Genomic DNA, 12,909 nt, shown 5'->3' with positions numbered 1-12,909 from the left:
ACACGCAGACGATAACCACGCTGCAGTCCAAATTTTCAAATATTTTTACACCTCCAGAGGCAAGCCCTTCCAGACCCAAATGAGTTTTCCGTACTGCAACTGTTTATGGGGTGAATCTCAGTCTTGGTGGCCTTTTGGTATGGCAAAGTGTCCATGACATACACTGTCTGACACAGACAAGCGGGCATCTATTAATAAAGGACCTCATACAGTTTCGCACTCGATCAATACAGCCTGTGTGTGTGTGTGTGTGTGTGTGTGTGTGTGTGTGTGTGTGTGTGTGTGTGTGTGTGTGTGTGTGTGTGTGTGTTCGCACAAGGCTGCATTTCATCTGATGGTAAAAGGTAGCCTCTCAACCAGAGAGCTGCCTGTATCAACAAACCACAGGTACACAAACACACACACACACACACAAGATGTGCACTGGGATAAAAAGTGCCTTGTTACTGAGACAAACTGACAAGAAAATAAGTTTTAAACATTGACATACGAGCCGGCAAGTGTCCAAGCACGCCTAATCCTGACTGGCGTGACACACCACACATACATTCATCCGGCATCTCGAGCTGACTGGCGCACGGCAGAATTGCCCATGATAGTCATGAATGTATGTCTTGATTTTTCACTGTAGGCTCAATAGTTTTTCTGTGGATGTGCGAGATAAGCACAGACAGTATACTATCAGTCGACTTTAGATTTGTCAGTATTCTCGCAGTCCTTCTAGCCTGGAGAGGCTGGAGTCTATCCAAGCTGATTTGGTGCAGACTATCTACCAGTCAATCACCGGGTGCTTCTGAATGGGGCATTGAGTCGGAACTGGCACCACACCCACTGCACTAAAGTCTGCAATGTCAACTATTATTAAACCAACAGGCCATTTTTCCCATGACAAAAATGGGTGTGACACCCCTGCTGTAGGTGACTCCATGGGTAATATTGGTATTATCTTTTTTTGCACTAGTGGAGAACTACACTACATATGCTTCGGCGAAATATGTTGATTTAACAGGTGTACCTCAAGTTGTGGCCAGTGGAGAATAGTGCAAAACTGAGTATTTATTAATGGGGTCTTCAGTGTACAACCATACCTATTTTTTTTGATATCTTGACCATTTTTTTCAATGACCCTGACTTACACGACCAAGAAAACCTGGACTCGTATGTGTTTACTGCAATACCAGAGTGTGTGGTGTACTCGCAATGACCATTACAGACCATCACACACAACCACTATGTCTACTGACAATTGCCTTACTCTCTCAACTAACTGTAGACTTTCCTGGTAACTACTTTGCGGTTGCAAACTCTTCCACTTGTCACTTTTTATTGTTAGAATGACTTGGATGACTCATTAAACAAACTCTCAACACAACTAGCTGCCCATCTACTGGCAAGAGCACGAGCTTTGGGTTCCTTCCTAATTGGCTATCCTTGTGTTATACGTCACAATCATGGCGTCGGCTGCCTCAGCCACACTCTTGAATGGGTTTAGCCTTGACGACTGTCGGCTTGTACTGTTTCTGAGCAGACTGCCGAGAAAAAAAAAAAAAGACTGAAGACAGCCCACACTACAGGGTAATAGCTCAGGATAATCTTTTAGAGACATCAGACAATTGAGCCTTTCCTGGCTTTAGCTGCAAGGGGGATGCTCAAATCCAAACCTAGAAACAACTTGCCTCAAGAAATAATTTGCTGACAACTAGTGTGTAATGCTTTTGTGATTTAACAACTGAAAATAACGTTCCAATAAATAGCAATTGGTTCGCCAGTCTTTCCTTATTGGTGGAAGGAATTGACAGTTCTGTAGAAAAAGGAACATTTAATGTAGTTTGACTTCTCTCCTTGCTCATATCAGCCATTCTCTCTCTCTCTCTCTCTCTCTCTCGCTCTCGCTCTCGCTCTCTGACACACGCACACACTGAAGGAGCAAAGAAGTGGACATGCTGCTTGATGCGTGAATTGAGGGGCCTTATTGTACCAAATTAGAGAGAATGGAGTGGCAACCAAGCTCCCTGATTTGAAAAAAGGAACATGAGAGGTGTGGGCTAGGTGGTGGAGGTGGACTGTGGGGGTGGGAGGTTGTTCATTCTGGGTGTAAGAAGCATTTAGTGTGCACTGTTCACAAACATTTCATTTCACTGAATTCTCTCTCCTATGCGCTTCTCGATTTCCCCTATCCACTCAAATTCGGTTTAGTCTCTTACTTTTGCAAACAGTTGTAACTTTATAGATTAGCCTGCTTTCCGCCGGTACAAATACCATCATTAGCCCCGTAACATGTTGTTATGTTTGCGGACAAGCTCCAGCTCAATTAGAAGAAAAGCTATTTGATGGGAGGATGTGGGCAATTTTATTTCCCGAAGACGATGCCAAATTGTCTTTAAAACCTGATAATCGGCCCCATTACCTCATTAAAAATATTAGCACAGCGGTGGCTAGATAAGAATGTCTTCTTGAGAATGAGTGTGCTGCCTGTTCCCTCCACTCCCTTGTCAGTCTTCCAGCCATGCCGCTCGTCTTCGAGTTCATCAGTATTCCAAGAGCGACGCCATCAGTCTCGCCGCCCGATAGGCGATGTGTGCGCCTGATTCATTTCCTCCGACAGGGACGGACAAACACGATGTGTGCAGGACGTGAGGGAGTGACAGAAAAAAATGTTGTGAGGCCGAAAAGGCGGACGGAACATTGACCTCAGTGACTTGTGGTTCGGTGACAATCACTCTATGCAACGCCGTGTGCATGTTTGTGCGTGTGTGCCCGTGTCGACTTGGCATAAAGGGATACTAAGATTTGATGGGAGATGTCAACTTGGTCATGTTACACCCTCAATATTTTTCTACAAGTGTGCACACCGTAGATACACTCAGTATTTCAAGTATTTGGACTGTCAATCAAAACCCAACACACACTACGGACACACATACTGACTTGCAGCCTTTACCAGAGTGCAATGGATCACAATCCATGACATTTCTGCAGAGGCACAGTGAGGTAATATGCTGACTTCACGTGGGATCTCACAAGACGTCAGTTGAGTGTCAAATGATTCATGCTAAGTTTATGCTTTTTGTTTGGCATTTTATGGCTTTTTTATGACAACAATTTATGTTAAAAGACATTAGGTGAAGTAAGCAGAATCACATTCTTAATCCAGCAGTGTCCTAATACCTTTGCATGGCATCAAAATCAACATACACTGAAGAAAATTTTGTTAAATTGACTCCATTTTATTTCATCAAGTGGTTGCAAAAAATAAAATCATCTGGATCCAGATACATTTTTTAAAGCAGGTATTACGGAAAATGTTTAAGTCGATTTTTTTAAGTCGACATCTACTCTGGCAATCTGGACAAACTGAATGTAGTAAAGTGGGGAGTTTTGTGATATTGGTGCAGAGCAGGGATGAATAGATGAAAGGAGAGAGAGAGAGAGAGAGAGAGAGAGAGAGAGAGAGAGAGAGAGAGAGAGAGAGAGAGAGAGAGAGAAATCGGATGGATGATGAGGATAAAAGTTTGAAAAACGAAAAGTGGGAAGGCTTGGGGACATAGTGAGGGGATAAAAGGGAGATGGCTCAATAAAATAGCCCAGTCCTATGCTCAACTTTACCCCATGCATGGGGTGAATTTGTGCCTTTTTGACAGGCTATATCACCAAAACTGCTATGTTCACGTTGAATCTGCTTGTTTATAGGGGCACGATGTCGCACATGCCCGGAACCGCCACTGGTTTTGGTATTAGATGACGTTTGTAATGCTAGTGTGAGTGCAGCCCTCAACCGTTAAATCCTTTTGTGTCTCTTCTTCTTCTCATCACAAAGAAAGGAAGAATAGAACAAAAATTCAGATTTAGAAAAGCAAAAAGCATCAATGTGTGTGTGTGTGTGTGCGTGTGTGCGTGTGTGTGTGTGTGTGTGTGTGTGTGTGTGTGTGTGTGTGTGTGTGTGTGTGTGTGTATATACACAATATAATCAGTTCCAAGTGAGTGACCAAGGAAGGCAACCCCTCTGTTTCCCCTCCAAAACTCATTTAGCTCCCATCATATCATATATATTCGCTTTCATGCGCTGGATGATATGCACACATGAAGCCATATTCCCCAGCAGGTCTGGGATCAGTGAATTCATGCAGAAGAGACGCAGACGGTCCCCTGCACTCACATTCACGGTACACACACACCTACATGCACGCAAGGCAGAAGGCGAGTGTGAAGCCATGATAACGGGATGAGCAGGGAGTAGAAATGGAAAGAGCGAAAAGAGAGTGTGAAAATGCTATAAATTTCAAGTAGGATCGACAGTGATCATAGAACATGATATGATGGGGAGTGACAGTGTGTTTAGGTGTAAAGTATTGAGTGTGTTGTCCAGCGCAGAATCAAGGTCCATGACACGTTATAAATGGTTTCAGTGACACGCCAAACACACACACATCCACTTTCAAGATGCCGTTTGTCTGCCTCATTATGTATGCTTTTATTATCAATTATCAATTATCATTAAATGTGTGTTTTATCCTCACACTAACACAGAGCCATGTCATCCTTCTCAACCATTCCGTAAGAATGATGAATGAAAATCGAATGAAATAACAATATATTTTTAAGTTAATTTACTCTATATAGTGCCTTTGAAAGATGGTTAATAGTATTTTAATGAGGTAATTAAAACCAAAAAATGCACAATATGGTGAACTGTTATGAATGAAAATGTAATGTTATGTTATCATTCTTACATTATAATTGGGGGAAAATGCAAATGACACAAATGAGTACAGCTATAAATATTGGAAAATATTGATATAAGTTAAATTGTTTCAGACAATAAAACATTCAAATGTTGCGGTATTTTAACAGATAAAGGTTTGTAGCACAACATGCTGTACGCGCACCGTCTTGTGACCAAACCAGGCTAGCTAGCTATAACTCAGGCTAGCAGGCTTCCTGTGTATGCCGTGATAGCTAGCATAACGACAGATTGATGGCATGATGGCTTGAAGCTGAACTCACTAAAATGTTATTTTCTTTAAGACTGGTGTGTTTAGACAAACGCTAAATATACTGTACGTCCAGCATATAATTTAGATATTGCTGACATCGGGTCGAATCCTTGTATCTCCAAAATAATCACTTCAGGAGACCCCACAAACGCCATGTTTGTTCCCAACCATCAACATTGCATTGTCAGAGACAGCAAGCCAACACTTTATATTTGTCAATCGCTAAAGCATATCACACACACATGTGGACTGACCAATAATATAGAGCTGTGGGAACAAAATGAAATCTAACCGCAGCAAAATATCCTGGATTGATAATATTTAGATAGAAACACAGTTGAAACCGAACTATGGAATATTGTTATCTTTGGTAGCTCGTGAGGGCATCTTGTACAAAACAAAAACACATTGCAGATATTTGTCCCGGTCCCCTGCAATGGGATTAGGCCAGTTATCCATGACAGAATTATGTGCTGTTTACTGACAAAACAATTGGCAGCATGATGCTATAGTGGTCACTGGTCAGCACATCTGCATCACAAATTCTGTTTCGGCCTTCCTTTGAGAAGTTTGTATGTTGCTTGAATGGTTTTCTCCAGTATGCCGGCTTCCTCCCACATTCCACAAACATGCATTTTAGTTCAGTGAAGACTAAAATGGTCTATAGGTGCGAATGTGAAAGTTTGTCTCTATGCACCATGCAATGGGCTGGCAACCAATCACGGGTGTACCCTGCCTCTCGCCCGAGGTCACCTTAATGTGGTCAAAAGCTCTAGAAAATGGATGGATGGATGTAAGAAAAGCACATAGAACCATACCAAATCCTCTTGGCAAACAGACTGAGCCAATTCTAAGAATAATAATTTTGCCACAAGCTGCAGTGATGAGCATCCAAGCTGATTTGGATCGCTTTGATTCTACATCCTTTGGAAATTATGTAAATGTGGTCTTCGTTAATTAGAAAATACAGGCTTATGATGGTTTAAAAAACAAACAAACAAACAAATATTTTCTCATGTGCATAATATTCTCTTTTGATTGTCGCTGTCCAAGAGGTATTAATGGAACAATATGTGTAGAATTGTGGTTGCAGCTTGCATCAATCCAAACAAAGCATTACTATCTGTGTAGCATCCAAATTTTAGATGCAGTCTGTTTTGATATCTTAATTTCATTACGGAAAATAAATGTCAAATTATTCAATCTCACTCAGTATGAACAAAAGATGAGCAACCCACAGTCAAATACACTTATAAAGGTACTTTACATATCAAATTGGTATGAGAAAATGAGCCATTGTGCAAAAGTGAATATGAACAAAACATATGTAATCATTTTAAAAAGATGAATGAATGTTTCAAGTTAAGGTCAAGTTTGACATAAGCGGAAACACCTTTTGTTCATCGTCATATTTTACTGTAGGTGAAAAGTGGCACTGAATTGAGTGGGGGGGAAGGGGCGAGAGAGTTTTTTTGACACTGTGACTGTAAAAGAAAGAATACATCTATCTATTCTCTATCTATCTAGCTATCTATCTATCTATCTAGCTAGCTAGCTAGCTAGCGAAAACATAACACCAAATTGCATAAACGATGCCGCAAGACAGCATGTTGTTAATGTCCAAAAACCTACCTTGAATCCTACATGTAACAAACATCTTTATACTTATTATGTGTCCCTTCTTATCCCTTTTCTGAAAATTTTTTATCACACTGGTAATTTCCCATTCCCTCATATGATTCAGTAATAACTGCTGGAAACAATGTGAACATGCACACACATGCATTTCAACAAACAAATCGACACACTTGTGATGTTGAGACGCAGTAACAAAGAAAAGATGCAGTGATGTTTGCATTGCTATGGCGATGCAGAAATTAATTAGCTTACCGAGCGAAGTAGCTGCAGGGGAATGTAAATAACTTGCTGGATTGTTGTTCACTTGAGACTTTTAGTGTGTTTGCATCTTCACGTTTGGATGTGTATGTGCCACCGAGCCTTCCCCTAACGGTCATTTGGGAATAAGTAATTTTGGTCATCTGAACATGTCTTCAAACACAGACCTAACTAAAGAGCTGTGTGAAGCTAATTACACTTTGCTCATTGACTGTGACCAAACCTCCAGAAAGCAGCGTGGTGGCCCTCCATCAGACTGCGCCTGTGTCTTATGTGGATCCAAATTCAGTTGCTGTTAACGGCCTCCTATAAATCACCAGAAGTGTTTTTTACAATGCATCAACGTCCTCGAAAACACACGCACCACCGCCAGGCGTTGAAATATGAGGGTTGTCTGCGTCCCCTAGTAATCCATGCAAGTCGTCCCTCAGTCAGGCTGGTGGTGTGTAGATTTTGATGCGTCCTCGTAAATGGTTGCATCCTTGAAACCTTTGAATGGCTACATGCAAGAAGCATGGTCCACATGAATGTCCGCTGATAGCCTTTTGAAGCCCTTTCAATGATGATGTTGATGACAAGCTTAACTTTGACATAGAATACTTTCATGCAGACCTTGACAGCCATAATTAATTGGTTGGGTCAGCCATACTACAAGGATAAAACGCTGCCCACAAAAACAGGGTTTTGTACAGAGTGCATTCACATGTGGGTGCAAAAATAGGTTGGCTTGACCAGTGAGTGTTTGTAGTGGGATAATAAACTGTTTTAAGTGGGTACAAAATACTGAAAACAGATGCGCCACATGTAGCAATCGACTCTTAAATGTCTGTGCCCAAGTTTGAACAAAATGAACTTTGTGCATTTTCTCATCTTTGTTTCTTTGACGTTAACCACCAAATGCTTTATTTTCGGGACCGGCATGAATTTTGCACGTGGCGTAACTTCGTGCAAATACAGATTAGAACCAATGTTGCTCATTTCGTACACTAGGACAGGCTGGTAGAAGGAGGGCTGCACTGCTGTGGGAGTGGTCACAGCTGACTTCAGTCATGGCCAATCAAAGTGACTCCTTTCATTCACCTTGAATGCAGTGCACTGGTCTCATCATGGGAGAATCACATCGTGCAGTGAAGTGGGCACTGAGACATGGTCTGAGCAGAAGTAAGCTTTAGAATGATTTTCTGTCACCATATTGTTACTTCATCAAGCGCATCATTGCCTAATGTTTAATGTGCTTGTATGTATCTATATTTTATAATATTTTGTGTCATTGTTTCACACTGTGGTTCAATATAAGAAGTTCTGGATTCAAGTGAAATTATGGACCTCTGTGTTTAAGTCACGTTCAGACAGAAAGCGAGGTCTTTGTTCACACTTACCTGTCATTGAGTGAACTGAAATTTATGTACGGTATCAGTGATATGGGTACTGCATCGAGGAGTACATAACGTGAATACTCATACTGATATTGGTGTGAAAAATAAATAAATAAATGCAAAGGTGGCAGTGAACAACCCTTTATATTTCCCTTTTGCAATAGCACAGGATCTCTCTCTCTCTCTCCCCCTCCTCTCCCCCCTTAAATGAATGTGACATTGATGAATTGTTTGTCGTCTTAGATAATCTATCTTGCTGCCATGTCCAAAACCTGAACACACTCGCACTGCCCTCCCCAACCGTTCTTTCTCCCCTCCATATGTTCCTCCTTTCAGGATCCTTCCATCCCAAGGTTAGTGAGGGATGCTCATGAGGTCAATCTGCCTGACAACTTCAGGTTATATAGGGTATAATAAGCACCTCAAACCTCCGCATTCTGGCTAGAACACAGCGGAGGCTTTCTCCTGATTTCAGAAGTACAGTAGAGTACACTACAATCCATCAAGAGCCTTAAAGGTTTCGTGAAGTCAGTTCATGCCTCTGTCGACTTGAAATAACCCAAACTTTAAAAAAAAAACAAAAAAATCCCCCACAAAAAACGCAAAAAGCCCTGAGTAACTCTAAGGTAGGAGGGAAAGCCAAGTGTGTGGAAACTTGTTTGAAAAGAAAACAAAATAAACACACCCCTCTGAGTGTGCACTTGAACCGTCTTAACAGCCTCTTCAACGAATATTCCTTGCAAACGGTCCAAGCCAGCGCCAACTGAGTGTGCCTTCAGGTGTCACATTCACACAGTAGCACCCATTCATTCACGGGACCTCCTGAGAGCAAGCACAGTGTACAACTGTTTAGCGCCGCGCCTCCGCGGGATCGGTAGAAACTCACTGAGACATCATATATGGATTTACACTAACATTAGCACAGGGAAGTTCGAGCAATTATAATTGATTGATTGCTCGGAATTGTGTTGATTGGCTGGAATTGATGGTTTATTAATCACATTGAGAACCAATTGTGAAAAATTTGCAGAATTGTAGCACGAATGAACAATATGATGGAAGCTACCGTGTGGGAAGTCTCGCTACATTTCCGCAGTGATCCACTAGCACACAACATTGACAAAGATAGTTCTAATTCTCCCATCACCTTAAATCCAATATTTTTAAATACATTTGTGGTTTTCCAATCAAATGTCACATTAAAAAAGCATTTTCTACAAAACATAAACCTTACTCGGGTGCAACAGATAGCAATGTAATTCCATATGGCTGGCCAGATTCGACCCGCAGGCCTTGAGCATCGAGTGCATTAGAACAGCTGCTTGTCTCCTGCTGTGCAGGAAGATCCAGCATGGCACATTTGATTGGATGTCCAGTAGATTGTCGAGTGAGTAGGAAGAGGGTCTGAGAGGGATACATAGGGCTGCATAACACGATCCCAGACGTACAGTCAAAAGTAGATAACAGTAAACAACAACAACAATTTCAAAGCCTTTAAATCGAGCCATGCGGGCTCCATCTGCTTGAGGTAATTGGAAAGTTGAACTGCTCGAGGCTATTCAGAGTCTGACTGAGGCGCAAGCGAGAAACAAGCAGCCAATTTAATTCTCTGTCTTCACCACACACGCACGCACACGCACACACACACACACACACACACACACACACACACACACACACACACACACACACACACACACACACACACAACACAGACTCTATCTAGCAAGGCTTTATCTTTGTCATACTTTACTCATTTGTCCTCTTTACTTCCTTGTTCCTGATAAAGAGTGAGAATTCAGTGATGTTGCTTTGCGCAAATCTAAGTTAAAAAAATCTATGTGAAACATTCAAAGAGAGTGCAAGTTGCAAGAGTGCAATTTGCCCCCCCCCCCCAAAAAAAGTGTGCTCATTCAGTTAAATTCGATTCTTAAATGTTATAAATACAACACACTGCACCAAGAGCTGTTTACAATTGTTTGGCCATAGAAAAGGGGCAACATATCTGCAGCATGCAATGTAAGCATATTGTTAAATTAATTAATCTCTGACAAGGAGACAGGGAGATTGGATTGATCATTATCTTTGGAAAGCTCTAATCTTGATCTGAATAGTGTTTTTGCTGGTATGTTTGTCCATCTGATGTTCAAAAAAAAGATCCGTAATGAATGCAGATAACAGAAGATTAGATTTACAAGAAGCAGATTTGCTGATATGTGTAATGCAATCTTTACAACTGTCTCAGATGCTGTCAAGTGAGTATCGTCAATCACACTCTGATGTAAATAAATCTAGCTGCGTGTGGGAAAATCCCGATTGTAAAATAATTCAAAACTTCTGTGGACGAGTCTGTGTGGCGCAACTGTAGAAACAACTGTTGAAATTTCTTCTTTAGCTCTTATTTCATCTTCTGCCTTTTGCACAATGTGTCCTCAAACAATAGATAGTAAATAGCCCTCCTTGGAATTTAATAGGTGCAGGTCAACGCGCGTGTTTGCTTGCCATGCGGTCCTTCATGAATGTAACACGGTGCCAAGGACCATCATAATTTATGGGAAACTTTTGATCAGGCGCCGAGTTATTTTGTCCTAACTTTCTAAAACCGAATCCACATATCGGTCTAGTTTCTCATGATTAACTGCAATTAAAAAGCTCCACTTTTAAGACACAAAAACACCAATAGACAAAGGCTTAAGGTTAAGGAAATGATGTCACTTTTTCTCAACTATTGTAAATTGATCCAGTTAGTACTTCTCAGCTCAATTGTTAGAGGCGTACATACTTTAGATCTGGATTCACACCGCTATCCACAGTAAAAAAAATGGAGTGTACAATGTAGCTATCAGTATGGATATATAAAAATGCAGATTCTCCAAAGATGATGTTCAGTTTTGGTTGAGACTCTCAGAGAGGTATTCATTTACAATGTCGTTACTGCTTTCTCCAGATTTTGCTCAATTTCACAGTTCTACACAAATCTATAGCCTACGATTTATTTATTGGCCATTTGAAGGGGAAATGACGAGCTCTCTTTGACGATGCAAAGTTAATGGCTCAACAAACATGCCGTTTAGTTGGCTTTCCTACAAAGTGATGGTTTTGGAGATATGCAATGTTTATTCGATTTAGGTCATCTTATTGGCTACAAAATAGAGTAAAATATGCCACACCATGAGTTGAAGGCGGCCTCCTAGTGCCCACTTTACACCAGCCAGCTTCCCAGCATCCGCAAGTGAAGATCTTGCAGTAGAAGTAGTCTCATTATAACACCCTGCGCCAAAATTTCAACGTACTTTTAGGTAGTCTAAAATCTAGTCTACTTATGGACACCAAATTGCCAGATGCGCTGGGGGCGTGTGATAGAAGGCGTAGCGCAATCTACCAAATTCACAAACACGCTAAACTCGATTTGGCCCAGCACGAAAATGAAGATTGGCCTTCTATCTGAAAAACTAACAGAAACATACTTAATCTGGAATTTGTTCAAAACTTGAAATATATAACCATGAATTTAAAGAACACACACACACACACACACACACACACACACACACACACACACACACACACACATGCAGTATGTCCTTTCTCCCTCACACCTCGGCATGACACCTAGTGCGATCAGAGGAGATGAATGTGTTCTATTTGACAGCCTGTGACAGTGAGTGTATGTATGTGAGCTTGTATGGCAGCTGCCTGACTCGTGTTTGAAGTGCAGTTAGCGGGTCTTCAAATAAACCGATCAACGAATGAGACTTCACAGAGTCGGAGGGTTGGAGTTGCTGGCACATGATGCGAGAGAAACATTGGGCCAGCTACAATTTCTCATCTAGGCTCTGCTTCTGGAATCTTCAGACTTAAAAGAACAAGTAACCGCAATGCCAAAAAAAAAAAAAAAATCTGATTCGATGGCTGGCTAGGAAGATGATAAGATGAAGTATCAGGGACATCTCAATTCATGTATCACACTGACAGGTAGTGTGAAAGCGTGGCCAGGAGTCTGACGCCTGACTGTATGATGGAGAGGCAGTTGCCATGGTAGCGTTGGACTTCAAGGCATCAGGTGCTTTAACCACTTTAACTACCACCCTGCAGTGTACAGCGGTGTGTTCTTGCCATTCACACATATATACTGTTAATGAAATCACCGGTGTGCATTTTTGTCCAATCACAGTTTTCTGTGGCATTTGTGAGCAGGATTATTACTATTCTAATCATAAAAAGGTCTTATTATTATTATAATCGTCAAAAGGTGTGATAGAAATTCCTCTTTGCATCATTGACTTTCTGCTTTTCATGCATTGCATGATTAGTTCCTTCAATGGAGAAAAAATTGACAGAGAGAAAAATCAGAATGAGGCTGACATTGAGTCCACGGAAGCACCAGGGTGCCTTGCCCCTCAGTGCTTTAACTCTGCTTTACAAAAAGAAAAGAAAAACAGCAAAGAACACACACATACCACACTATTAAAGCTTAAAACTAGCAGAGATGAAAGTGGACTTTTCTGAAAATTCCGGAAAAAAATAAATAAAGAAATAAATAAATGTGTGTGTGTGTGTGTATGTGCGCGCGCGCGCGCGCGCGCACACACACACACACACACACACACACACACACACACACACACACACACACACGCACG

At 41.4% G+C, this 12,909-nt stretch overlaps 1 protein-coding gene across 6 annotated transcripts in view; it reads right to left on the bottom strand.

Moving 5' to 3' along the window:
* kif26ba (kinesin family member 26Ba) overlaps positions 1-12,909 on the bottom strand; it is a 73,289-nt gene that overhangs the window by 47,473 nt on the left and 12,907 nt on the right. The gene's annotated exons all lie outside the window — the stretch shown is intronic.

This window comes from Hippocampus comes, unplaced genomic scaffold (genome assembly GCF_001891065.2).
Source record: "Hippocampus comes isolate QL1 unplaced genomic scaffold, H_comes_QL1_v1.1 scaffold275, whole genome shotgun sequence".
In the NCBI taxonomy this organism is placed as follows: Eukaryota; Metazoa; Chordata; class Actinopteri; order Syngnathiformes; family Syngnathidae; genus Hippocampus; species Hippocampus comes.
This window is presented reverse-complemented; position numbering and strand designations above follow the sequence as displayed.